The sequence below is a fragment of the Oryx dammah genome, unplaced genomic scaffold (assembly GCF_014754425.2).
Source record: "Oryx dammah isolate SB20612 unplaced genomic scaffold, SCBI_Odam_1.1 HiC_scaffold_29, whole genome shotgun sequence".
Taxonomy (NCBI): Eukaryota; Metazoa; Chordata; class Mammalia; order Artiodactyla; family Bovidae; genus Oryx; species Oryx dammah.
Genome location: NW_024070213.1, coordinates 45,914,102 through 45,939,898, shown reverse-complemented (window position 1 = coordinate 45,939,898; position 25,797 = coordinate 45,914,102). Strand labels below are relative to the sequence as shown.

The 25,797-nt window shown below is 47.6% G+C and overlaps 1 protein-coding gene across 1 annotated transcript in view; it reads right to left on the bottom strand.

The window, feature by feature from the left end:
* The window catches only part of LARGE1 (LARGE xylosyl- and glucuronyltransferase 1), a 614,612-nt gene extending 593,001 nt beyond the window's left edge, over nucleotides 1-21,611 (bottom strand). The window contains exon 1 of the mRNA XM_040234777.1: nucleotides 21,295-21,611. The gene's annotated coding sequence lies outside the window, so the exon portion shown is untranslated. The remainder of the gene's footprint in view (nucleotides 1-21,294) is intronic.
* Nucleotides 21,612-25,797: the final 4,186 nt, after the last annotated feature.

The following is a 25,797-nucleotide window of genomic DNA, read 5'->3' as shown; positions in this document are numbered from 1 at the left end:
AAAACTAACCAATAAAGTGAGATTTCTGCACAGCTTTGAGCATTAAAAAAAAAAAACACCCCTATATGTACAGATATTCAGACAGCAATACATGCCTGTGTCTTATGTAAAAGGCAATTAGAGATACCAAATCCTTTAAATGTCAGTGTGAGGGCTTTAAGGGTTGCTTTTGGCCTGTTTGCTGGGTCGCTTTTTCCTTATCACTGCAAGTTACTAGCAGCAGGCAAAAGAGAAACGTATTCTGAAAACACACTTAGCCTCTGCCCCAGTGAACCTCTTATGAATACCAAAACATAACTTTTGAAAAGAAACCAATAGAACTACTACACATTCCCATGCTCTCCATGAAAAATTCAAAAGTTGGGACAGATATCTCGGGATTTACAGACAAACAATCCTGTGAGGCAACATTGAGTGGACAGCAAGTCAGGATGAAGCAGCCGACACAACTGTCAGAAAGTCTATACGGGGCCAAGCTCGACCCTCGGGGTGGCACTTCCCCTGCAAGTCTCGCCAGCTTACAAGTTGCTCCAAGTTTCCACTGAGCACACAGCCTGGGTCAAACATTCACAGCACCCCTGGAGGACCTACCATAGAAAAACTGCACAGAAGAGAAATCACGAGTATCAGATCCAAACACTCTCTAGACACCATACAGCAGTAATAAGAGACATCTAACGTCCCATGGGGTGTTCTGCCATCACCCAGGAACTGTATTTCCTAGGGTGCTTTCTCTTGTGACTGTGTTTGAACCTTAGGCTGAAGGTGTACCTCATTTCCTAGAGGAGGAAAAATTAAGCTTGTGGAGTTATGAGTTTAACTATGTTCCAAGAAAGATATGATGAAGGTCTAACCTCCAGGGCCTCAGAGAGTGACCGTATTTGGAAAGGTCTTAACAGAGGGTTCAAGTTAGAATGAAGTCACTGAGCTGAGCCCTAATCCAGAACGACTGCACGGCTGATCAGGTGCCCAGTCATGTCTGAGTCCTTGCGACCCCGTGGACGATGGCCCGCCAGGCTCCTCTGTCCGTGGGGATTTTTCCAGGTAAGGATCCTGGAGTGGATGGCCATTTCTTCCTCCAGGGGACCTTCCGGGTCCACGGATAGAACCTGTATCTCCCATGTCTCCTGCACTGCAGGCAGGTTCTCTACTACTGAGCCACCAAGTATAATCAGTGTCCTTTTAAAGGGCGAGATCTGAACACAGGGACTCACACAGAGGGAAAACGACATGAAAACATACCGTGAGAACACGGTCATGTGACCTGGGTTATCCATCTCAAAGCCAAGGATTGTCAAGGACTGTCAGCAAGCACCAGAAGTTAGAAGAGGCAAGAAAGGATTGTCCCCCAGAGCCAACACAGAGATCGTGGCCCTGCTGACACCTGGGGACAGCTTGATTTTGGATTCTAGCCTTCGGACGGAGAAGGCAATGGCACCCCACTCCAGTACTCTTGCCTGGATAATCCCATGGACGGAGGAGCCTGGTAGGCTGCAGTCCATGGGGTCGCGAAGAGTCAGACACGACTGAGCGGCTTCACTTTCACTTTTCACTTTCATGCATTGGAGAAGGCAATGGCAACCCACTCCAGTGTTCTTGCCTGGAGAATCCCAGGGACGGGGGAGCCTGGTGAGCTGCCGTCTCTGGGGTCGCACAGAGTCAGACACAACTGACGCGACTTAGCAGCAGCAGCAGCAGCAGCAGCCGCCTTTGGAACTGTGAAACCTTACACTTGTGTCGTTCTAAGCCCCTGAGTTTGTGGTACTTTGTTACAGCAGCCATATTTAGTCCATACAGTGCAGGAAACTGCCTCATCCAAGATGAGCCATCAATAATATTGTGCTCAGTCAAAGCTTCTTGCTCCTGGGTCCTGTTCTCTCACTGGGATTTACTCTTAATAAGTCAGTCTCCAAATCAGTTACCACCATCCTCACTGGCATATGAACGGGTGATGCTATGTGGATGGGTTTTTCAAAACCTCATCCTCCTCCCAGGTAACACATGTGCACTTCAAACACATCCTGTAGCAAACTGCTTTGCAAAGCATTGAAGCTTTGGAATTTCTGGATTGTAGGCAAGCTAAATTCAGGTGGAGGATTTTTTGGTTTCTGACATGAAAAGATTACCATTTTGACAAGCTGCTACCTACTTTCCACATCCTTTTGGCTGTGATGTTCCATTACAAACATCGACAGACCAGACAATGAACACACAAGCCATATTAAAACAATAATTAATGCCGGGAAGAGAACAGTGACAACTGCTTAGCAGAGGAGAATAATGGACCGGTTTGTCATCTGCAGCATTTAAAGAGGATGAGCCCTGGGTATGAATGGAAAGCGATTTCTGATGCAATAACGGTCCTTCAGGGACCTGGGTCAAAGTGACTCATTAAACCCCTCATGTACAAACTTTGCTCCCTAAGACATAAAAAGTAGAATGACAAGATTCTCTCTAACACACACCAGCTCTGGTACAAGGAGAGCTCCCAGCCAGATCAGGGAAGTTGTTAACTACAGTAACAGCGGCAGCACTGAGCTTAAGGATGAGAAAGGTCCAGGTTCTTACTCTCTGATCCCAAGCAAATTTGACAAACTCACAACCAGTTGTCATCTCTACTTTTGTCTTCTCTCTGATCCTATTCAAAGGAAACCATACTCAAGTAGCAAACTGTGTTAAATTTAAAATTGTTAGCTTGTGTTTGCACAGGTGAACCTGTTACTAATTTGGATTTTTAAAAAGGTGTGGGCATTCATATTATTTTTCAAAATATAACCCACGCACAGAGTTAAAATAACAGGTATGTTATGGACTGAAAAGAATCCCCCACAAATTCACATGCTGAAACCTTAACACCCAGGACCTCAGAATGTGACTATATTTTGAGAAAGGGTCTTTAAAGAGAGGATGATGGTTAAATCAGGTCATGGGCCCTAATCCAGTATGACTATCTGTCAGATATACACGTAGGGAATGCCACGTGAAGACACAGGGAGAAGATGGCTGTCTCACAACCAAGGAGGGGCCTCAGGACAGACAATGTGGCTGACAACTTGATCTGGGGACTTCTAGCCTCTTAAGCTGTGAGAAAGCAAAATTCTTTTGTTTAAGCCACCCAGTCCCTGGTACTTTGCTATGGCAGCCCGAGCAAACTAACACAGATGGAGTTCCATGATTTTTAATTTCTTTTTTTAATTGCATAACTAATGGCTTAAAAAAAAATCACAAAATACATTAAGTCAGGGATTTTTGGCACTGCCTTAAAAGTCTTGAGATTACCAATGCAGGGAACAGACGGTATCACTAATGTCATTTTGTCGATGGGCAGATGGGTGTCACAACAAGTACAAGTGTTGGCTGGTAATGTGTGGAAGGGAAGACGCATGCCCAGGAGAGTGTAAGAGTTTTAGAGAAGACACCTGTAGTTCATTTGATCTTCAAGGTCTTCAGGTTAATATTCCTACTGAACATGTTGGGGTTTTCTGTTTGCTCAGCTTCTCCTTCAGAACCACCTTGTCTCCTCTCTCCAAGCAATTCAAATAGGATGGATCCCGTCTCTCCTGATCAGGTTCAAGGATGTGATCTTGGCCCTTTCAATCAGCTCACAGCCAGGACTTCCATCACATCTGTTGGGAAAAGATGCCCTCTTCTGTGATGCTGATATGGATAGGATGTAAGCCTGGGGTTCCTGAGGACCATCCCTGCCATCCCATGGGGACACTCTGCCTGAGAAGGGAGCAGAGTCAAGAGACAGAGCAAGGACTTGATGATGAAGTTTGAGGACCTGGATCCAGCACTATCTGAAGGTGCCTTTTAGAACCTAGTTGCTGAAGCAGATAAAGTCCATTTCTCTTTCTTTACCATCAGAGTTAATAGGGTTTCTATCATTTATGCCTGAAATAGTCCTTGATGAGTCACTAAGCACTCTGGTATACAAGAGCACATGTCTAGCTACACACTTACAAGTTTCATCAAAATTTTAAAGTATGATTACATTTTACTGAAATTCTGTATAATTTGAAGGGTGCTTAACAGGATGAGATGGTTAGCATCACTGACTCAATGGGCATAAATCTGAGCAAACTTCAGGAGATAGTAAAGGACAGGGGAGTCTGGAGTGCTGCAGTCCGTGGGGTCACAAAGAGTCAGACATGACTGAATGACTGAACAACAACATAACCAGGAGTGCAGTGAAGGAGCCCTGAAGACACTGCGCACTGTGCTTAGTCACTCAGTTTTGTCTATTTGCAACTTCATGGACTACAGCCCGCCAGGCTACTCTGTCCATGGGGATTCTCCAGGCAAGACTACTGAGTGGGTTGCCATAACCTCCTCCAGAGGATCTTTCCAACCCAGCTATCAAACTCAGGTCTCTCGCATTGCAGGCAGATTCTTTACCATCTGAGCCACCAGGGAAATCCAAGAATACTGGAGTGGGTAGCCTATCCCTTCTCCAGGGGGTCTTTCTGACCCAGCAATCAAACCCCAGGGTCTCCTGCATTCTAGGCAAATTCTTTACCAGCTGAGCTACCTGGGAAGACACTGATGTTGCTAAAATTCTACAGGGGAAAAAAAAATAACACATACACTAGTGTATAAGGGTCTGTGGCGGAAAACAGCTTTAGAACTGTCCCCTCTGAACTGCAGTATCTTAGGACGAAGTATCTTCAAGCTTTTTTTGAATTCTGAGATTTGAAAACCTTGCCTATTTTTAGGCTACTGTCTAATGTTTTCATTATAAACTGAGTACCTTCTAAGAACAGAATTTTGAGCATATGGTAAACACAAACATTTTAAAATAAAAACTTTCACATCACATTTTAAAATGGAATCTAAATCTGATACCTATCACTCACTTTTAAAGATTTAAAAGCAAGTTATTTTTTAAGATCTGAAGTTTTTATAGCATTCCTTAGTATAAGAATGGGACCCAAATGCCTTGTTTTTAGCACCAAGTTTAAACAGGTAAAAAAAGGAGGAAGAAGCAGCCTAGCAGAAGTGCCTTGCTTATTTAGAAGGTTCCCACACACCAGTTTCAAACAGTTCCTTTGTTCAGTGCCCCTTAAGGATTTTGTACTCAGAGCAATGTACGTCAGTAAGATTAGTGCTGGACAAGAGATGTGGCTTTATAAAACGGAGACAAAGGACTATGAAAGGGGAGGTGGAAGTGGTGGTGTCAGTTCAATCAATTTCAAGAATGTGTCCACACATGAGGTCAAAATTTTGGATATTGACTCCCCTTTAAAACTACCTGCACCTACCATACTCCATGAAAGGCTTCATGTATCCCCAGGGGGTCTGTATAATCCAGTGTCAAGATACCTGGGCTAGTGGATCATGGACCAGTGATTACAAGGAAACTATTCTAGAGCCAGACTGATTTCCCATCTCTGGCTTTATCACATGGTCAAATAACCTCTGGGCACCTTAGTTTCCTCATCTGTAACACGAACCTGTATGGCTCGGAGGGTTATAAGATCATAAGGTCCCATGCATGTCAAGCACATCTCAGAAGTGCATAAGAAGCATCTGATAAATGGGAGCTATCACGGTGATCACCTGTTATCATGTTCAGTTCAGTTCAGTCGCTCAGTCGTGTCCAACTCTTTGCAATCCCATGAACTGCAGCACGCCAGGCCTCCCTGTCCATCACCAACTCCCGGAGTTCACTCAAACTCACGTCCATCGAGTCAGTGATGCCATCCAGCCATCTCATGTTATCATGTTACTGTTATTTTAAATACCGTTCATGACAACTTACTTGAGAGTGTCTTTCTATACTCTTTATTGGCTCTCATCCACTTTACCTGTTGGAGCCCAAATCCCCAGTGAGTGTCAGTAGCAAGATGGACCAAAAGCTCCTGAAAAAAATGGCCTCGAGTGATTACTGGGTAAGTGTTTGCCTTCACCTTCTAATTTCTGCAGATTTTCTGAGACCTCCAGACAGAGCTGAACAGAGAAAGTCGGTGGCCCCTCTCCTCATCCTTGGAAACTGTTTGTTTTCCTATTTCACAAAGCACAACCACCAGAAGGGGGAGAGATGGGGGAGACACAATGGAGAGACTCTAAATAAAGACAACAATTACAACCTCTAATGTGTATAGAGTGCTTTCTGTGTACCAGTTCCTGTTCTGAGCATTACACACGCATTAACAGATTTAATGAGCTCAAAAATGCCATTTCAACAGGAGTTATGGATAAACCCGAGCAGAAGGAAAAGGATATTGGCACAAAGAACAAGACAGAGAAAGCATCCCCGGGTGTGCGTTAGGTCAGACCGCCGCTGGAAAAGCAGCAGGACTTCCTGAACCATGTAACCAGAGCCCATGCCACATGCAGGTTCGTAAAGTGTGGTGCCTGGATCACATGACCCATCTGATAAGCCCAGGGTTCGTCTATCACTCCTCCGTAATTCGCTGAGCAAACCCGTTCAGGCAGCACCAATGCCTGGCTTACAAGGGCAGTGTAATAAAAACCCAAATGGACCTCACAAATACTTGAGGCAATAATAAATATTCCAACATAAACACGTGCTTATCCAGTGAAGAGTCTTTCGGCGCTGGGCTTCTGCACAAATTCAGCCAACCCTCCCCAGCCACTCCCCTTCACTGTCTGATAATTTCTCAGTCAATTACAATTGCAGTTCTGCAACTGGTTCTCTAGGAATGTGGAATGGTATTAAGCCTAGTAAACAGAAAACATGATCCAAGCCTCTGTGAGCATCGAGGGACTGACACTGTGGCCAGAAAAAAGGAAACACTTGAGGGTAAGGCCTTCAATCAAACACTTGAAGAAAAGGTGTGTTTTGGATTGTCTGACGATGACTCCATCAGGGCTTAAAAAGCCTAAGAGGAGAGGAATGAGGAGGCTGAAGATCTGAGAAAATGGAAAAAGCAGAAAAAATGTAGCAGGGAAATAGCAGGAAAAGCAGTAAGTAGAAGAGGGATGGGGATGAGAGTGGTGGCAAAACAGTCATGGAGATTACATAGACCAAGGGCCTTCCAGCTCGCCCGTCCCCTTGGTTACTGGTGTAAAGGCTGGTGTGAAGACATGTCTAACCTGGAGAAATGGTAAGGCATCACCCCCCTTCCACCTCCACCTCCTTCACCCCCACCTCCTCCTTCACCCCCACCACATTCCTTGAAGGCATCAAGGGACCCCAGGGATGACTCACCACTATCTGGTCACTGGCAAGGGAGTATACCTTCTTTAGATTTGAGAATCCCCTTGCAGGACAGCAGAATACTCAAGGTTCAGCTAGAAAGTATTCCATTATGCCTGGACAGCAAATTCAATGAAATCCAAAATCACCACCACCACCATCCACCACTCATTCGGTAGAAAACATGGTCCAGGCACACGGTTCAACCAGAGCTGTGAGAAGCTGTCTGTACTGAAGGGCTGCCACACTCAGGTGGGCCAGCCAGCTGGAGGCACAGGAAACATGGTGCAGAAAGTGCAGCAGGAGAAGCCGTGCAAAGACAAATGCAATTCAGCGCCCAGTATCAAGAGAAGCTTGAAGGAAAGACTGCCTGAGCTGGGTTTGAAGGAAAAATAGAAGTACCCCAAGCAGATAAAGAGGGAAAGAGCTTATCAGGCAGAAGGAGAGGGAGATGCAAGGTTGGTAGGTTTGAGGGCAAATAAGACAACATCTGCTGAATCACTGAAAAAGCAAGAGAGTTCCAGAAAAACATCTATTTCTGCTTTATTGACTATGCCAAAGCCTTTGACTGTGTGGATCACAATCAACTGTGGAAAATTCTGAGAGAGATGGGACTTCCAGACCACCTGACCTGCCTCTTGAGAAATCTGTATGCAGGTCAGGAAGCAGCAGTTAGAACTGGACATGGAACAACAGACTGGTTCCAAATAGGAAAAGGAGTACGTCATGGCTGTATATTGTCACCCTGCTTATTTAACTTACATGCAGAGTACATCATGAGAAACCCTGGGCTGGAAGAAACACAAGCTGGAATCAAGATTGCCGGGAGAAATATCAATAACCTCAGATATGCAGATGACACCACCCTTATGGCAGAAAGTGAAGAGGAACTAAAAAGCCTCTTGATGAAAGTGAAAGAGGAGAGTGAAAAAGTTGGCTTAAAGCTCAACATTCAGAAAATGAAGATCATGGCATCTGGTCCCATCACTTCATGGGAAATAGATGGGGAATCAGTGGAAACAGTGTCAGACTTTATTTTTTTGGACTCCAAAATCACTACAGATGGTGACTGCAGCCATGAAATTAAAAGACGCTTATTCCTTGGAAGAAAAGTTATGACCAACCTAGATAGCATATTGAAAAGCAGAGACATTACTTTGCCAACAAAGGTCCGTCTAGTCAAGGCTACGGTTTTTCCAGCAGTCATGTATGGATGTGGGAGTTGGACTGTGAAGAAAGCTGAGCACCAAAGAATTGATGCTTTTGAACTGTGGTGTTGGAGAAGACTCTTGAGAGTCCCTTGGACTGCAAGGAGATCCAACCAGCCCATTCTGAAGGAAATCAGCCCTGGGAATTCTTTGGAAGGAATGATGCTAAGGCTGAAACTCCAGTACTCTGGCCACCTCATGCGAAGAGTTGACTCATTGGAAAAGACTCTGATGTTGGGAGGGATTGGGGGCAGGAGGAGAAGGGGACGACAGAGGATGAGATGGCTGGATGGCATCACTGACTCGATGGACGTGAGTCTGAGTGAACTTCGGGAGTTGATGATGGACAGGGAGGCCTGGCGTGCTGCGATTCATGGAGTCGCAGAGTTGGACACGACTGAGCGACTGAACTGAACTGAAGACAGTAAGGGCTTCCTGGGTGGCACTAGGGGTCAAGAACCCGTCTACCAATGCAGGAGACATAAAGAGATGCAGGTTTGATCCCTGGATCAGGAGGATCCCCTGGAGAAGGGCATGGCAAACCACTCTAATGTTCACGCCTAGAAAATCCCACAGACAGAGGAGCCTGGCAGGCTACAGCCATAGGGTCACCGAGTCAGACAAGACTGAAGCAACTTAACAGACACACCAAACAGTAAGGAAGAAAAATAACAAGCTAGGGATTGAGGGGTTGGTGGTGGGGGTAAATGAGACAGCAGAGAAAGGCAGGGGCCAGTTCACAGCAAGCTTTGAGCATCCTGATAAGAAAGTTGGATGTTTTCCAGTGGCTGAGAGTGAGTCAGTGAGGATAAATACATAGAACATTCTAGAAAAGCCCTCATTCTTTTTAAAGATTCAAAATAAAGACTATCTATAAGGAATTGGACTATCCTATTTGAAAAATCCTGTTATCCATAATGGCTAATTGCACCATTCTGAAACGTGTGTACTGTGCTCTCTCACAGCAGGGCCCTCCTCAGGCAGACACACCACTGGTCACATGGAGTACCACCCAGCTTCACTTTCAAGGTGGACGTGGAGCCCAGATGTCAGAGTTGCAATTAGTTCACACTCATCCCTCCAGAGCTGCTTTAGGAACTGCTCACAATAAAAAGAAAATTTTTCTACATTACCCCTCTTATCAGGAGTCATCCAAGACTAGAAAAAAGGTTATTCTATCATCAAGGGCTCATTTGAACAAGCCCCCAATAAGACAGGGTCCAAGGGTTCATTTTTACCCCAAACCCATCCTCACGCCCAGCCCAGAGAAGGGAGAAAGTATCACTAAGAACTGCTGCTACTGCCACAAACAGACTTCATTCCAATAAGACTGCTTTCCAGTGGGCAATGAAAATCATCTCGGACTTCAGTGAATGGGATCAGAGGAAAATGCTGACGCATCCCTGTTTCCATCCACCTGGACTGGTTCTAACCCAGTGGCCTTTAGAACTTCATATCCAATAGTACAAAAGCCTACTCGATGACCTCCCAGCTGCCATCTCTCCCCACTCCAGTCTGGCCTCAATACTGCCCCTAGGTTCAGCTTCCTGAAACAGAGCTTTGGATACATACACCATCTTCCCAATCAAAAGTCTTCCAAAAGCCCGCAGCCTCAGTCTAGCTTGACAATTTCATCTCCAGTTCCTCACTAATGGAAACCCAAGATGACTTACTCCACAACTCCAAAACGTCCATGTGCGCATTCATCAACCTAAGCCGGGCCCTCTGCTGCTGCTGCTGCTAAGTCACTTCAGTCGTGTCCGACTCTGTGTGACCCCATAGACGGCAGCCCACCAGGCTCCCCCGTCCCTGGGATTCTCCAGGCAAGAACACTGGAGTGGGTTGCCATTTTCTTCTCCAGTGCATGAAAGTGAAAAGTGAAAGTGAAGTCGCTCAGTCGTGTCCAACCCTCAGCGACCCCATGGACTGCAGCCTTCCAGGCTCCTCCATCCATGGGATTTTTCAGGCAAGAGTACTGGAGTGGGCCCTCTACCTCCGTTTAATCCTTCCATTCAAATTATAATTATCCTGTGTCCAAGGACCCAAGTCAAATCCTACCTCAGTTCAGTTGAAACAGCTAAAGTAAACTCTCACTTCTGATTTCCCATCAACTTTCGGCTCCAGTAATCCACCGTGTTTCACGTGTTTCACTGCACTGCCACATCGTTGCTGCTGCTGCTCTGAACCATTCATTTGAATCTTCTGTTGTTAACTTCTCACACATTTTCCCCCCCAATCATTCCAGCTATGTCGCCTGAGGGCAAGGACAGAAGGCTTTCAGTGTAATTTAATAAATGTTTCTTGAAGGAGTCCTAGGTGCTAGGAGAGAAGCGAGAGGAGTATAAGCCAGTCTCAGCGCTTCAAGGCACTGATGCAGAAGGAAGAAAATAAGAAAAGCAGACAGATACTAACAATGCCAAGGAGAAGAGGACAAGCACATTTTGGGGTGTTTTAGGTGATGCCTCCTCTCACTCTGTCCTTCCAGCTCCTAGTCACTAAGACCCAGATCAAAACTCTCTCCTTCTCTGACTTCCTCCAGGAAAATGCTACCCAAGACCCCATGCCCTCTGCCCTCCATCCATGCCTTCATCACATTGACCTCCCTCACCAAGACAAGGCTACTAGAGGATGCAAGGCGATTTCATTTCCATGTTCCTAAGGTCAAACAGAGATCTCACAGAGCAGGAGTTTCATGAATGGTGGCTGATGAATGAACACTGGCTAAGTAGATGTTGACCGATGGCCTCAAGGAGACAGAAAGTGTAGAGGGCCTGTGGGCAGGAAGGAGAAATTCTGATTAGAAGCCAGGTCAGTACAGAGACAGCACACAGAGGAGTCAGGACAGCTGTGAGTTGGATCCTGGCTCCATGCTCCATGACTGTGTGATCTGGGCAAACTTCAGCTTCCACAACCAGAAAATGGGAGAGTAAGACCACTTACCTCATAGGGTTATCGTTAAGGATGAAGTGACATAAAATGAACAAATGGAAGAGTGGCTGGCACAAAAGCAGCACACAAGAAACGTGGGCGCAGAAAAGCCTGGAGCTGAATGTGCTGGAGGAAGGGCAGAGGGCCGACACCCAGAAGGTAGGGGATATGAAGATGGAGAGGTTGCATGAGATGGTCAGGAAGCCAGGGTCCTCTCCTGCCTCCTCTCTGGACCATTCTCTTGACCTACCCAGTCTTAGTTTCCTGACTGTGAAATGAAGGGCAAGTGGGCTCAAGGGTCAGCTGCAGCCCTGGCGGTGCCTCAACATTGCAGCTCAGATGTCCACTGAGAAGGAATCCGTGAGTACTTACAAGGTACTGCCAAGCCTGGGCAGGAAGGAATTATGCCAACAGAGAAGGGGGAGAAGATGCCAAGATGGCAAAGAAAGTCCTTCCTACTGGATGTCGAGCACCTGAGTCCCCCCTCTGTTTACTCAGGTACATCTCACCCTCCAAATGCGGGAGCCCCGGCCGCATCTACATCTAAGTCCCTCCACATTCCTCAACAGAAAGGTCGTCATCCACCATCCGTCCGAAGGTGTGTTGTATTTAAGATGCTTTTCAAGGCGACCTGACACACACATGTGAATCAGCATCAGAGCCCGTCCACTCCTCCCAGGCCAGAGAAGTCACAGTCCCTAGAAACAGAGGAAAGGAGACACACGCGGCATTCCAGGGTCCTACTTCCCCTGCCTTTTTACAAAGTCGTCAATGTCTGAACCACAACAGTGAACCCCTAAGAGAATTCATCTCGCTGATCTGAAATGTCCCTCACATTTTTAAGATAACAGCTTTTGGCAGAGAACTCCAGAAGCCCATGTCTGTGAGTCTACCAGTGTCCACTCAGCTGTCTCTCCCCATCACCCCACTCTGAAGCTGGAAACACAACTCGGACAGCAAATCACTCTGTGTGGACACAACTGTTTATTCACTGCAGACCCACTAAGTGGCAGGCGCCATGCCTGCAGGCAAGAGAAGCCCCACCCTGTGGATCACTCAGCCTGCGCCTGTCTTGGCTCCTCAAGCAACCACGAAATACCATTCCCTTCCCGGAGGAGAGCTGGCATCAGTCAAGGAGGCTGGTACACAAATAGTGTTGGCAGATTAAAGATCTATGCAACTGTTCTGGAAACAAAAGCCAGGAGGGGATGGTTCCTAGTTAGCCACAAAAATGTTAACCTCAATAATAACAAACATGTGTCTAATGCACCAAGGCAGTCCCTAACCACAGAGTAACACTGAAGAGTCCATGATTCGCTACTGAATTAAAAAAAAAAAAAAAAAGAGTAACAGTGACATCCCCACAAGACTACGTTTTGCTGTAAATCCCCCTAAATTCTCATGCTATCATTTAGGGCTGGAAAGATCAGCGCAAGTCCCTTCTTCCCAACTGGCCTGGGGATATCAAAATAAAGGGCTCTGTTAAGAGCAGGCCCATCCAGTAGCCCAGCTTCCATCTCCATCTGCGTTTGCTGCCATCCCAAAGCATGGTCCCATAATGTGACACGAGAAGCTAAAATTATGGGTGAGACTGCACATCCCATTCTCACCCCAGCCTGTGATTATCTACCACTCCAGGTTGCCCAAAATTACCTCTGGAGCCTGAAACGCCTTCCATTTTCTTTCATTCCTAGAACCAATTCTTTTTTGGAAACTTTCACAAGAGATAAAGGAAAAAAAAAAAAAACACCCAAAAGCCCTAGATATTTCAGGGCAGGGAAAAAGGAGCCAGCAAGTGAGCACGATTTTGATTTTTTTGTAAATGTCTCATGCATATCGCCTCGACTGTATACTTCGGTGGAACAAAATTAATTCCATGTCTCTCCAACTAGGAAAACTCAGAAGCCTGGAAACTCTAACCCAATTTACTTTTTAAACCACTTCTGTTCCTGGTATGTCCTAAGACATAGAACATGAGGGTGGTTGAGGAACTCATGCAGATGGATAGTTATGAAGTTATGACTGAAATCGCCAGGAGGAATGGTGGTTAAACTGACAAACTGGCCCCGGTATGTAGGCAAGCAAAGTAACACTATGCAGTCAGTCAGTGGTTACAAAGTTGATGTAACTACTTCCTTTTTGTAACACAGTTCAATATTAGGCTCCTTGGCAGGAGAAGCTGGTATTATTTGTTAGAATACTGAAGTAGGTGTTTTGTTTTGTTTTGGAGTTAACTAATAATCACCAAAGGTTATACCTGTACAATACTGAGAAGTAGGGAACAAAATACAATTATTGGAGGACGCTTGCTCTATGATATTGCTCTGCCACACATCAACACGAATCAGCCACAGGTATATGTATGTCCCCTCCCTCCTGAAACCCCTCCCCATCTCCCACCCCATTCCACCTCTCTAGGTTGTTATAGATATGAGTTGAGCTCCCTGTGCTGTGCTTAGCCACTCAGTCACGTCTAGCTCTTTGCGACCTCATGGACTGTCACTGGTCAGGCTTCTCTGTACATGGGGATTTTCCAGGCAAGAATAGTGGAGTGGGATGACATGCCCTCCTCCAGGGTATCTTCCCAACCCAGGAACTGAACCCAGGTCCCCCACATTGCAGGTGGCGTCCTTACCATCTGAGCCGCCAGGGAAGCCCTGAGCTCGCTGTGCCATACAGCAAATTCCCACTTGCTATCTATTTTACATATGGTCATGTATATGTTACCAGGCTATTCTCTAAATTCGTCCCATTCTCTCCTTCCCCCACTGTGCCCACAGTCTGCTCTCTATGTCTGCATCTCCACTGCTGCCCTGCAAACGGGTTCATCAGGACCATCTTTCTAGATTCCATAGGCATGCATTAATATACAATATTTGTCTTTCTGTTTTACTTTGCTTTGTATAATAGGCTCTAAGTTCATGTTCCTCATTAGGACTGACTTAAATATGTTTTTTATAGCTGAGTAATATTTTGTTGTAAATGTGTACCACACTTTCTGTATCCATTCATCTGTTGATGGACATGTAGATTGCTTCCATGTCCTAGCTACTGTAAAAAGAGCTACAATGAACACTGGGATACATGTATCTCTTTCAATTATGGCTTTCTCAGGGTATATCCCAGTAGTGGGTTTGCTGAGTGATATGATAGTTCTATTCCTTGAAAAGTTTATATTTGAAAAATCCTTGGTTTTCCTATAACAGGCAAGGCTCTTAAAAGTGTCCATCATGATTGTGTTACTCAAATAACTTGAAATACAATAGAGGAACTATTAAAAAGAGGTTTTCTATGAATCCTTTTTGTAAAATAAAAATACTTTTGTACCCCAATTACTTCCTTTGAATTATTTGCTTCTAAAAATCAGATTTATAAGCCGAATTCTCCTAAAACAGGGCATTCCTATGCTTAGCTACAATTACAAAATAAACAGTTAAAGACTGAAAAAAATTTCTCCCAATTCTCCTAAAATATGCCACTTAGCTTCAATATTGAAATAATAATGCCACAAACCTTATATTTACAATTGCACTTACTTCTAATCTCTTCTTTCCAATAAGCACAGCCCTTTCTACCCAGGAGAGCATCAGACCCAGAGTGGTGAGGAAACTTCTTTCTAGCAACACAAATTTGGTGGCTTAAAGTTAAGTTGGTTTGCAATTTTCTTGACTTCTACTTCGACACAATTGCTTTCCTGCATCTGTTTTTCTTTCCAAAATTTCTCCCTTCACACTCACCCCACAGCGCCCCTACAAGGTAACCTCCCAAGTGAAATTAGAAGGTTCCCATTTCCCTGTTAGAGTCCAGGCTTTGCAAACTGCCACAGGTCAACTCAGCTTTTGTCTACTTAATTGGAAACAATTACAATTTTCAGCATCTCTTTTTATCACAAAGTGCATCATCCTCATGTAGTTCTCAAAGAATAGATAACACTTCTAAACCCACTGGTTTCCATAATACAGAACTTAGCAAGCAAGCCCAGCTGCATATCAATGGCCTAACATATCAGAGAAATTCTAATGCAATCTATAATTCTATGGAATCTACAATCAACACAGCATAGGTTTTGTGGTTCTTTTCTTCACACTGTATGCTTGTAGTGGTTTGATAATTCAAGGTAGAGTATACCTTTGAACTGGTCAGGTCTCTTCCCATTTTAGAGCTAGAAAACTAGAAAACCTAAGTAGTCTGAGCTTTGCCAATAACTTAGACAAACCCTTTCTCTGGCCTCTGCATTCCGAGTTACAAGATAAAAAACTGAAGTATGGAGACAGCACCCAAAGCCACCCGGAGATGTCAATACACAGTCTAAGGTCACACAGTAAGTCAGCATCAGTTCAGTTCAGTCAATCAGTTGTGTCCGACTCTTTGCGACCCCATGGACTGCAGCAAGCCAGGCATCCCTGGTCTATCACCAACTCCCGGAGCTTGCTCAAATTCAAGTCCATGGAATCGGTGATGCCATCCAACCATCTCATCCTCTGTCGACCCCCTCTCCTCCTGCCCTCAATCTTTCCCAGCATCAGGGTCTTTTCCAATGAGTCAGTTCTTCATGTCATGTGACCAAAGTACTGACGCTTCAACTTCAGCATCAGTCCTTCCAATCAGTATTCAGAACTCATCTCCTTTAGGATGAACTGGTTGGATCTCCTTGCAGTCCAACAGACTCTCAAGAGTCTTCTCCAATACCACAGTTTAGAAGCATCAATTATTCAGTGTTCAGCTTTCTTTATAGTCCAACTCTCACATCCATACATGACCACTGGAAAAACCATAGCTTTGACTAGACGGACCTTTGTTGGCAAAGTAATGTCTCTGCTTTTTGATATGCTGTCTAGGTTGGTCACAGCCTTTCTTCTAAGGAGCAAGCATCCTTTAATTTCATGACTGCAGTCACTATCTGCAGTGATTTTAGAGCCCATGAAAATAAAGTCTCTCACTGTTTCCATTGTTTTCCCATCTATTTGCCATGAAGTGCAAAGCAGCATAAGTTGAAGCAAGATGCAAACCCAGATCTCCAGATTTTACCTAAACTACTCTGCCTCCCAGTCACCTCAATTGAACTGAGGGAAGGATGACAGAGACAACATACACATACACAGAGAGAGAGAGAGACATCTACTTTCACTTTCATACTGGCTACTGTTTTGGGAAAACTAAATATATTCGACCCTGGGGATCGCTGCTGCAACTGTGGTTTTCCATTCTAATATCCTCTGGTGTGTGTGTGTGTGTGTGCGTGTGCACACGCACACGCCAAGTCGCTTCAGTCACGTCCAACTTTTTGCGACCCCATGGACTGTAGCTGACCAGGCCCCTCTGTCCATGGGATTCTCCAGGCAAGAATCCTGGAGTGGGTTGCCATGTCCTTCTCCAGGGAATCTTCCCAGCCCAGGGATCAGACCCACATTTCTTACATCTCCTGCACTGGCAGGGGGGTTCTTTACCACCAACGCCATCAAGGAAGATGGATGCCTCTGTTCCTTGCTTCAAGTTTTCCATCTCACAAAACACTCATGGGCACACACACGCCCATCCTCAATACTACAAAACTCTTCCTTTTCCAACAGCAAAGAAAGGTGAGGCCAGAACTGAGATGATCCAAACACAAGAAGCTTTGTGAGGGTTAAATGCAGCCATAACTCTACCCAGAAGCAAATCTGACAAAACGGAATTCACTCTCAAAGGGAAGAATTTGTCCCCCTCACTGTATCATTTGTCAAGTAACACTGTCGTTTCTCCCGCTGCTGCATAATCACCTAATGGAAGCTGCAGATGTAATTCATGTACACAGGAGGACAGACTTACGGTTGACAAGGGACCTTTTCTGTATTTGCATTGCTAATAGTTTATTAAAAAAAAAAAAAACAGGCAAAATGCTATATGTAGGATAAAGAACAAAAAAAGAAAATGTCCTTTTCTGCTTTTAATAACAATGTGGGATAATCAACTGGTACTCTTGGACCTTATCCAGCAATCATTCTTGCCACAGCTTGAATACACAGAGCATGAAACTAGGAATCCTGTTAAATTATTTTCCTGCTAAGTAACACCAAGCTTTCCTCTTCCAGAACATCCTATCTTCCAGCCACACTACTGACTGTTCTCCATTCACACTACATATTTTAAGGTTTCCATGCTGTTCTTTCTGCCTGGGATTCCCTCCCATTCTACTATCCTGGCAAACTCAAGCTCATTCTTCGAACAAACCTGCACTCTAGAATAGCTCATTGTAATGGTTCAATGTCTGCCTGCCCCAGAAGACTATAAACTAATTGTGGACCCTCAGGAGCCTCCACGTAGGGCATGGCATCCATCACATGGCAGATGTTGTTATCACCTGCTGAGTTAAAAGAAGAAAAGCCTCCTGGAATACACTCAAGAAGGTCCCCGGAGAAGGGAATGGCTACCCACTCCAGTATTCTTGCCTGGAGAATTCCATGGACAGAGGAGCCTGGCAGGCTACAGCCCATGGGGTCGCAAGGAGTTGGACACAACTTAGTGACTTTCACTTCTAAGCCTTAGCTTTACTGGCTGCTGCCTCCTGCTCTCCAAATGTCAGTAGCGTCAGGGAGGAACAGAGGACCTGAGTGCCTCTCACTGTCAAATGCTCTGGAGCAGAGGTTCAAAGCCTCATCAACACTAGCAGATCTTGTGAGATGGCTGAATCACCAAGGGTGTCAAGAGCTGGGGGTGAGGGGGTGACCTGGAGTTCTTAGTCCCTTGAGTCTTACATCCCTGACCCTATGTGCACCCACTCTGAGAATCTCTGGCTGCAAACACACCTTCACCTTATTCTTGGACCCTAAAGGAGGCCCAAATCATGCGTCAATTTCTTACTCAACCTCTGCCAAGTGGCTTCCTTGAAAGTCACAAGATTTCATTCATGCCTTAAGATCACAGGACACACCTTCCCCGAGACCAGTTTTCACTAGCTGATGCTCAACAGAAAATTTAAAAGCATTTTCCTTATTTTAATCTCTTACCCCCTGGCTATACTGTTCTTAGGAGAATCAATCTGCAAAGCCTTTGATAGCAGAAATACAGTTTTATGCTGACCATTTCCCCTAGGTCCCATCAGTAGCTCTCCTCAAACTACTTAAATATGCACTATACATATGGGTAAAGGATCACAGATACAGCGTACTAGACTCCAAAATTCTGGGAAATGTAACGACTCCAGCAGCTTCACAGACCCAAAAGTTGAGTCTGATTCTTGATGCTGTGCTGGGTCTTTAAGACTCCACTAACTCCTAAATCTTGGCAACATCTTTCTCTCTTTGTGCCAGTATTCCGAGCTGGGCAGTCTCTTCTTGGACTCTTTCTCCAACCTTTCCTGTCCGCCCATCTCTGGAGTCAGTTTTGATAAGACTTGGCCACGGTGGGTAAGCCTGGGCCAGGCAGCTTTGGTCTTCAGCTGCAATAGAATTATCTTCCATTTCTGCTGCATAACATCTAGATACTAATGATTTAATACTGTTAAAAGTGCACAGAGAGCACCTGAGACGAGCAACCACACTGCCAATCATTATGTTACATCTGTATAAATACAAGGCATGTACTTTTAAGGGAAAGGCAGTGAGAAACCTTAAGCTTAATGGAGTCAATTTAGACACCAACTAGAATGGAGGTGGCATGTTTTTATGAAGACAGCAGGAGATGTACAGCTCAAAAATCCAAAAGGGGGAGTTAAGATTACAAACCCCCAGGGAAATGAGACCATCATCTAATGCCCAAGGAGAGAGTTGTTTGCAGGAGGTTCTGTCTCCCCAAAACTTATAGCCATCACGTACTTAGATTATCACTGAGTCTTTTCAGAGTCTCACACAGTACTTTGTAGATCACCTGTCATTGCCCAAATGACATTTTAGATGTAAGCAGACCTACTGCTTAAGCATTCAGAATCCACTCATTAGTGCAAGCATGTACTGGGTACCAAAAACTTGGATTCCTGAGCTTTCAAGATAAACCACAGCCTTTTGTAACACAGGTCCTGGTGTTTTCTTCAGCGGTGATGGAATAGAAAACTAGTCCCCCCTAGTGTCCTGTCACTGTACGGAGCAGAAGGATGGAGGCACTCCTGCATCAACTTTCAAGCACAACTCAGGATCCCAGAACCACAAGAAACCTTTGCTTCCTTCCCAAGAGGTGGAAACACTCCTGGGACCTGCAATGATATGGAAAAACCTTGCATTTCATTATGGAGGCCCTTCTAAGCCGTTTTAAAAAGGCAAATGAATCTGCATTATCCCACACCAAAAAGTTAACCCCCAACCCAGCACACTTCATTCAGTGTTAGCCATACTTGCTAGCAACATCCACTTATCCCAGAGCAATACCATCTTTTCTTTAAAAACCTCTCTATCCCACTACGGAGATTTATTTCCTTTCCCTACCATTCTCAAAAACCCACTAAGAGCTAACCTTGACGATTTTGCCTCTCTGTTCCAATTAGTTTTCTTCCTGGGATGGAATTAACAGGGCCAGGCTCGATAAATGTGTGTTCTCCGCAAGCAATTTTCACTAAAGTGTAAAGTACTCTTGAAAAATAAAGGTACACTAAGAGACGTGTGAAACCTTCAAGCCAGTTTTGTTTTTTTTTTAGTCCTCAGCAAGGACTCTCCATGCCCGTGAGTAATTCATTCATGTCACCCATTTGTGAGGGATGAGAGAAGAAACCTCCATGTGTTCCTTTCCCAATTTAGAATCTTCCTTTATCTTAAGTCTATCAAAGCTGACTCTTGAGGTGGGAAGGAGGCAGGAGAGGTGAGGAGGAAAATTAACCTGAAGTGACTGCCGGCAGGGAGTGAATAAGCACTTTGGGTTTTCACCTGTGCCAAAGAGGGCTGGTACCTGCCTTTAGGGAAGACAAAAGCCCACCTGGAGCCCCTTCCCCAGTCCCACTCCCACCCAGGAAGGAAGCTGGCACCAGAGCCCACTCTGGGGGCACTTACATAAGACCCTGGAAAACTTCCTGTGACACTCAAGCAGAGTGTAAGCTGCTATCCTGCTCCCTCGGGGGATCATTTTAATGGACTGAGTGACAAAATTCACAGATTCAGAAATGGGCAAAAACCTGCTCAACTGAGGTACATCAGCTCAGGGACCAAAAAAAAAAAAAAATCCATCCCCATTAACAGGGTCACCCGGGGGGGACATATTCAGGGCAGGAGAGACAATCTGCTCCCTCCTAGGTGACCCATTTAAAATCAGATCGTTCCAAGGAAAGCTCACGGGTTCAATAAATTTCAAACTGGCAAGGGTAGGCTTGCGGGGACTGAGGTTCCCTAAGAGGAAAATTCCAAAGAAGGTGCTAAGGCAGTAAACAAAACAACTTAAAAGAATGTACAAACTTTGGAGTCATTCCGTCCTTCAGAAACAATGACTTTCACAAGACTGGATCGCTACCCAGAGACCACCCCTCACAAGCAGGTTTGTCTAATAGGGGTGATACTGATGGGGTTTCCTGCCTCCAGCTACCACTGTCATCCAAATGGCTCTGTCCAATCGAGGAACTCGCAATCTGTGGCTCTCACCCCAAATCGGCCTCGACTCTGCAACATGGAGCAAAGAAAAGTTCTTCACAGCATCACGCCTGGAAAGGCAGGTGGGGATCGCCCAAAGGGACAGCTTCGAATACAGCAGGTTCCCCTAAAGCACAGATGCTCACAGCTAACAAGCAGCATGGGGAAGGGTGAGGGGACAACACCTCCCGGTGTTAACGGGAAATGACTCCTTGCTCCCAGTTAGCAGCCCGAGAGCCTAGGAGGAGGGCAGGCCGGGGGACGAATCCTGCAGGACTCCAGAAACTCGGCGACTTCTCACTCCAGCCTTTCCAGGGCTCTGGGCCCAGGCGGCGGAGGGTGTTCCTCACTCCCTCCCTCTTCTCCAGCATCCTGAGTACAGGGAGTACCAGCCACAGGTCGGGAGAACTTGTCCGGCGCCGCTCACTAGGGAGCCCCCGCGCTGGCTTTCTCGCACCCCCGGGGTTCCTACCTTGGCCGTGACTGCCGCTGGGCAGAGGGAGACCGCGGAAGAGCCGGGTGGCGCGGAGGCGCCGCCGCCTACGAGGCGCAGGGGTTCCGGGTCGGGGTCCCAGCAGGCGCTGCCGGAGTCCGAGCGGCGGTGCCAAGCGCAGACTTCGGGGCAGCCCCCGCCTCGGAAGGCGGCGGGAAGGGTCCGGGCCGCCCGAGCTGAGCACCGTTTCTTCTTCTCCCTTGGGCACTGCTGCCTGGGGCTGCTCTCTGCCCCCCGGACTCTTCCGAGCCGGGGGCGCCCCGCATGGGATGGGGCCTGGGTCTGCCTCGGGCTGGGTCCGGGGAGGTGGCGCTGGGGAGAGACGCGGGGCGGCCGCCGGGGCCGGCTCCACCTCCCGCGCTCCCCGGGGCCGCTTCGCCCCTTCAGGGCAGGGCCTGCCCGCTCCCAGCCCGGCCGGGCGAGCGCAACCGCGCCCCCAGCTTCGGGCGCCCGGGCTCCCGCGCGGCGGCGGAGCGGCAGCAGTCGGGCCGGGCCGGGCACCGAGAGCGCGGCAGCGAGGGGCTGCAACCGGCCGCGGCGCCCCCTCCCCCCGGGCCTGCGCCGCCCGCCCGCGGCTCCGCCGTAAGGAGACGCTGGAGAGGGCCTCGCCCCGGCCTGGGGCGCGGGGCCGGGGGCGCGGGGCCGGGGGAGGCGCCCCGGGAAGGTCACCGGAGCGGAGGCGGGGCGCAGAGCTGTGGGTGCGGGGAGCCGAGGCGGGCGGCCCCGCTGCCTCCGGGAGCGCTCGCCGGCCTCGGCCGCCGCCGCCGCCTACGAAACGCGCCGGCTTCCCCGAGCGCCCGGCACTCGAAGCTGGGCGGTCGCTGCAGCCGCCGCAGGCAGCCGGGCGCCGCTGGCCGGAGCCGGCGCGCGATCCCCGCCTCGCGCGCCGGACCAGGCGGGGGCTGCCGCGCGGGGCCCGGCGGGGGTGCGGACGGGCGAGCGCTGGAGTCCGGGGTCCGGGCTGGCCCCGCCGCCGCGTGCCCAGGGCGCCGGGCTCGCTCAGCAGCTGCAGTGACTGTGTGTCTGTGTCATGTCTGTGCAGCTGGGGGGGACCGCGAGCCCCGGCCGGGCTCCGAGCGGAGGCGGGGCCAGTGCCCGCCTCGGCGCCCGCCTCCACCCCGTGACGGCGGGACCGGCCAATTGCAGGCGCCTCAGCCTCACGGACCCAGCGGCCGCCCCCCGCCTAGGCTCCGCCCCCGGGCGAGGCTCCTCCCTTCTACTTCTTCTGCTCTCTCGCATGCAGGCGGAAGCAACACCCGGAGCCGGGATTCTGGCCCGGGCCGAGATGAAAGGGTGCAAGCTGGGAGCTCCCCGCCCTTCTCCCTCCCCAGCCGGGCCGCTCCCGGCCGCCTCGGGCTTGGCGAGCCTCGCGGAAAGAGGGGGAAGGGAAGCGGGACGGGTCCGCAGCTGCTGCTATAGAGACTCCTGTTGCAAGCTTGCAAGGCCGTGCAGCCTGTCCATGCCTGCTTGTACAAAGCAGCCGTCGTGGGAAGTAGGAAGTTTCCCCGCCTCCACTTCTACTCGGGTCGCCGCTCTTCTCGAAGGTGGGCAGAATATGGGACAGGCTGAGGCTGCGAGAAGCCACGTTGAAGGGCTTTGACAGCATCATTTGGAGCTACGTATTCAAGAATCCGGTCCAAGGCTCCCTATTCTTTCGGGGAAACTGCATTTCTTTGCGCCCCCTCCCCACCCCAACGCTACACACACACCCCGTGCAAGCACAACACGCCCCCTCCCTGTTCTGATTTCATTCTTGCTCTTTCCCTCTCGGCACAAGAATCCCGAGCGCAGGATCCCATTGAATGGACTTCCAGCCTCCCAATCCTAAAGACCAGCGTGGGTCGCTGAGACTTCTCTGTAGGAAGGAAAGGGTGAAATCGGCTGGGCTGGGGGTTGGGGGGACGGGGGCGGTGAGGGTGGCTGGAACGTGGAGGCCCGGAGAGAAAACCCAGAGACGGAGAAAGCAGAGAGACAGGGAGGATGGACAACTCTGGGAGCCCAGAGCTCCGGCGCGCGATCCAGCTCCTGGGTTTTTCCTCAGCTCGGTCCCAGGGCTTCTGGGGTCCCCTTCCCCCAGGGTCCCCACCGCTCCCCCGCCGGGTGGGCAGCCGGGTCTCTGCCTCGCCTCCGCGCGGCGCTCTCTTAGCCTGGGTTTCAGAGGAGGCAGCGGAAAGCCCACCCTAGTTCTTGGAAGAGGCAAGGAAAGGAGGCAAAAAGAGAAAGTGCAAGGGTGGGGAAGGGAATGGGTGCGTAAGGAAAGGACGCCGAGCTCAGGGTGCCGCGCTGACCACATTCCCCAGAGGTCAGGCTGGGGACCCAAGGGTTCCGGAGGTTTGTCCCTTGCTCCGCTCGGGAGCTGATTCCTGCCTCAGTAACCAGAATCATCACCAGGACCCTACCCCCCACGCTTCCCCTTCTTTCCAGCCTCTTCTAGCAACGACTCCCCAACCCACCCACCCCAACTTACACCGCGAGCAACACCACCACCCGCTCTTGTCCAGCTCCGGAGCGCAGTTTACCTAATCTCTGTGGCACACCGAGCCGAGGAGAATGCTAAAAGAAGGTAGTGGTTGCACAGCGGTGGCCCCGGCGAAGGAGTAAAAAACGTTTGCATTGGAGCTTTGGGATAAGTTAACTACGAAGCTGGGGTCCTGCTGTCTATCTCCGCGGGGACGAGTCTGACCCTGCACATTTGCAGGGATAGGAGATCTCTGGTTTTGATGCCATTACCGTGTCGGAGAACATTAAATGATAAAATATTATCTAATATCCTTAGAGGCCATTAAAGTGTCAAAGTTTAATGCCAAGCCTTTTAGCTCGAAAGCTGCTCTTCTCTTCCTGTGACGTGCAGCTCCGTTCTAGAACTCGCTGAAAACAAGGGGATCGTTTTTCTTGCGGCGGACTGTCCTTGGTTTCTCCTACTCCCCCCAGTCCAACCCTCGCCCCAGAACCGGGTAAACTTAAGGCAAGAATTTGGGCTTTCTTTTTATTCATTGCTTTGCTTCAATTCATTAGTGGTGTAAAATACATTATTACATTAGCATATGAATAAGAGTAATGTGACTGACAAAGGAGAGACCTGAAATTTACAAGCAAAGGGGAAAATAATAGAATGACATCAGAAACTAAAAGATAAGCATGTGGGAAATAAACATCTCCATTATAATTACCCCAATGTAGTGCATTCTTGAGATTGGATTTTAGAAGGAAAAATATGACCATGGTAATGGAGAGAATAATAGTCACCTTGATCAGTAATGTACATTCATTATTCAGGGATTTCACAAAAATTATTTGCATCAGTCAGTAAGCACCTTAAACATGTAAAAGCTTTCCTCTGTCAATTCAGTTTTGCAGTGTTTTAAAGTCAGTGGAATATCTAATACTGTAAACGATAGGAATGTTGCCAGACTGAATTATTCCACAAACTGAACCCTTCTGTTAGTTAATATCATGTCAAACCCCACATTTGAAGAATTCCTTCGCCCCACCAGTGGGAGATTTTATCTATACCTGTATCTATATCTTTATCTCCAAAAGTAGGATGTACTTGCCTATGAATTATAGCCCTTTGACATAAACCAGATATAAATGTCTTCAAAGGATTTCAGTTATGCTATAGTATGAGGAATGCAAAATAGAATAGGAAGGTGATATATCTGTTATTTCTAAGGAATCTGCACTGCTTTTGCTAAGAGTTGAGAATTGAAAAAAATATTGAGCCCTCTAAACCGACTGTTATCTATTTATCTCCATACTGTTATCGCACCTGTCACAGGAGAGATTCAAAAAGGTCTCTTTTCAAAAAAAAAAAAAAAAAAATCAGGGTCAAGGAGATCTAATCATAAGAAACCTATTTCAAAACAGCCACTAGGGGGCCCTAAAAGCATCTCAAAGAGGAAGGAAAAAAACCTGCTGTCACCTCTCTTTTTCCAGGTCTTATTTTCTGGGTACTAATGAAACTGGAATCTAAAAACAAGGCAGGAGCATGGTGCAAAGTTTGGAGGCAAACTGAGCATTACGTCCTAAAAGACCAGAGTCTCATTTTGACTGCCGAGTGAAGAATATGTGCCCCACTCTGCTTGCCTCCAAAAAATACAACAGTAAAAGGAATATGGCATTCATTGAGATGAAAGTGGCCAGATAGTCTTACCCACTTTAAGTCGACTCAGTTATTTTTACTATTCCAAATAGAACCTCCCTTCTAAGATTGTAGGGCTGTTTTCTGAATGCTTTGAATGTTCAAGTGATAGGTAGCAAGATGAATGAATCCTCACAGGGGTGACATGAAAAAACTTTAAGCAACCTGTACAGCAGAACATCCACCAGCCAACTTATGGAAAGCCAGCTAGCTATAGGGGCACTAGCAATAACCAAAGTCCTGGAAATGAGGCTGGAGACAGAAGGTCCCCAGGCTGGGAAGCTGAAAACTGTCCCCTGTGGACAGACACTCCAAGATAAAGGTGATGACAGGAGTGAGGG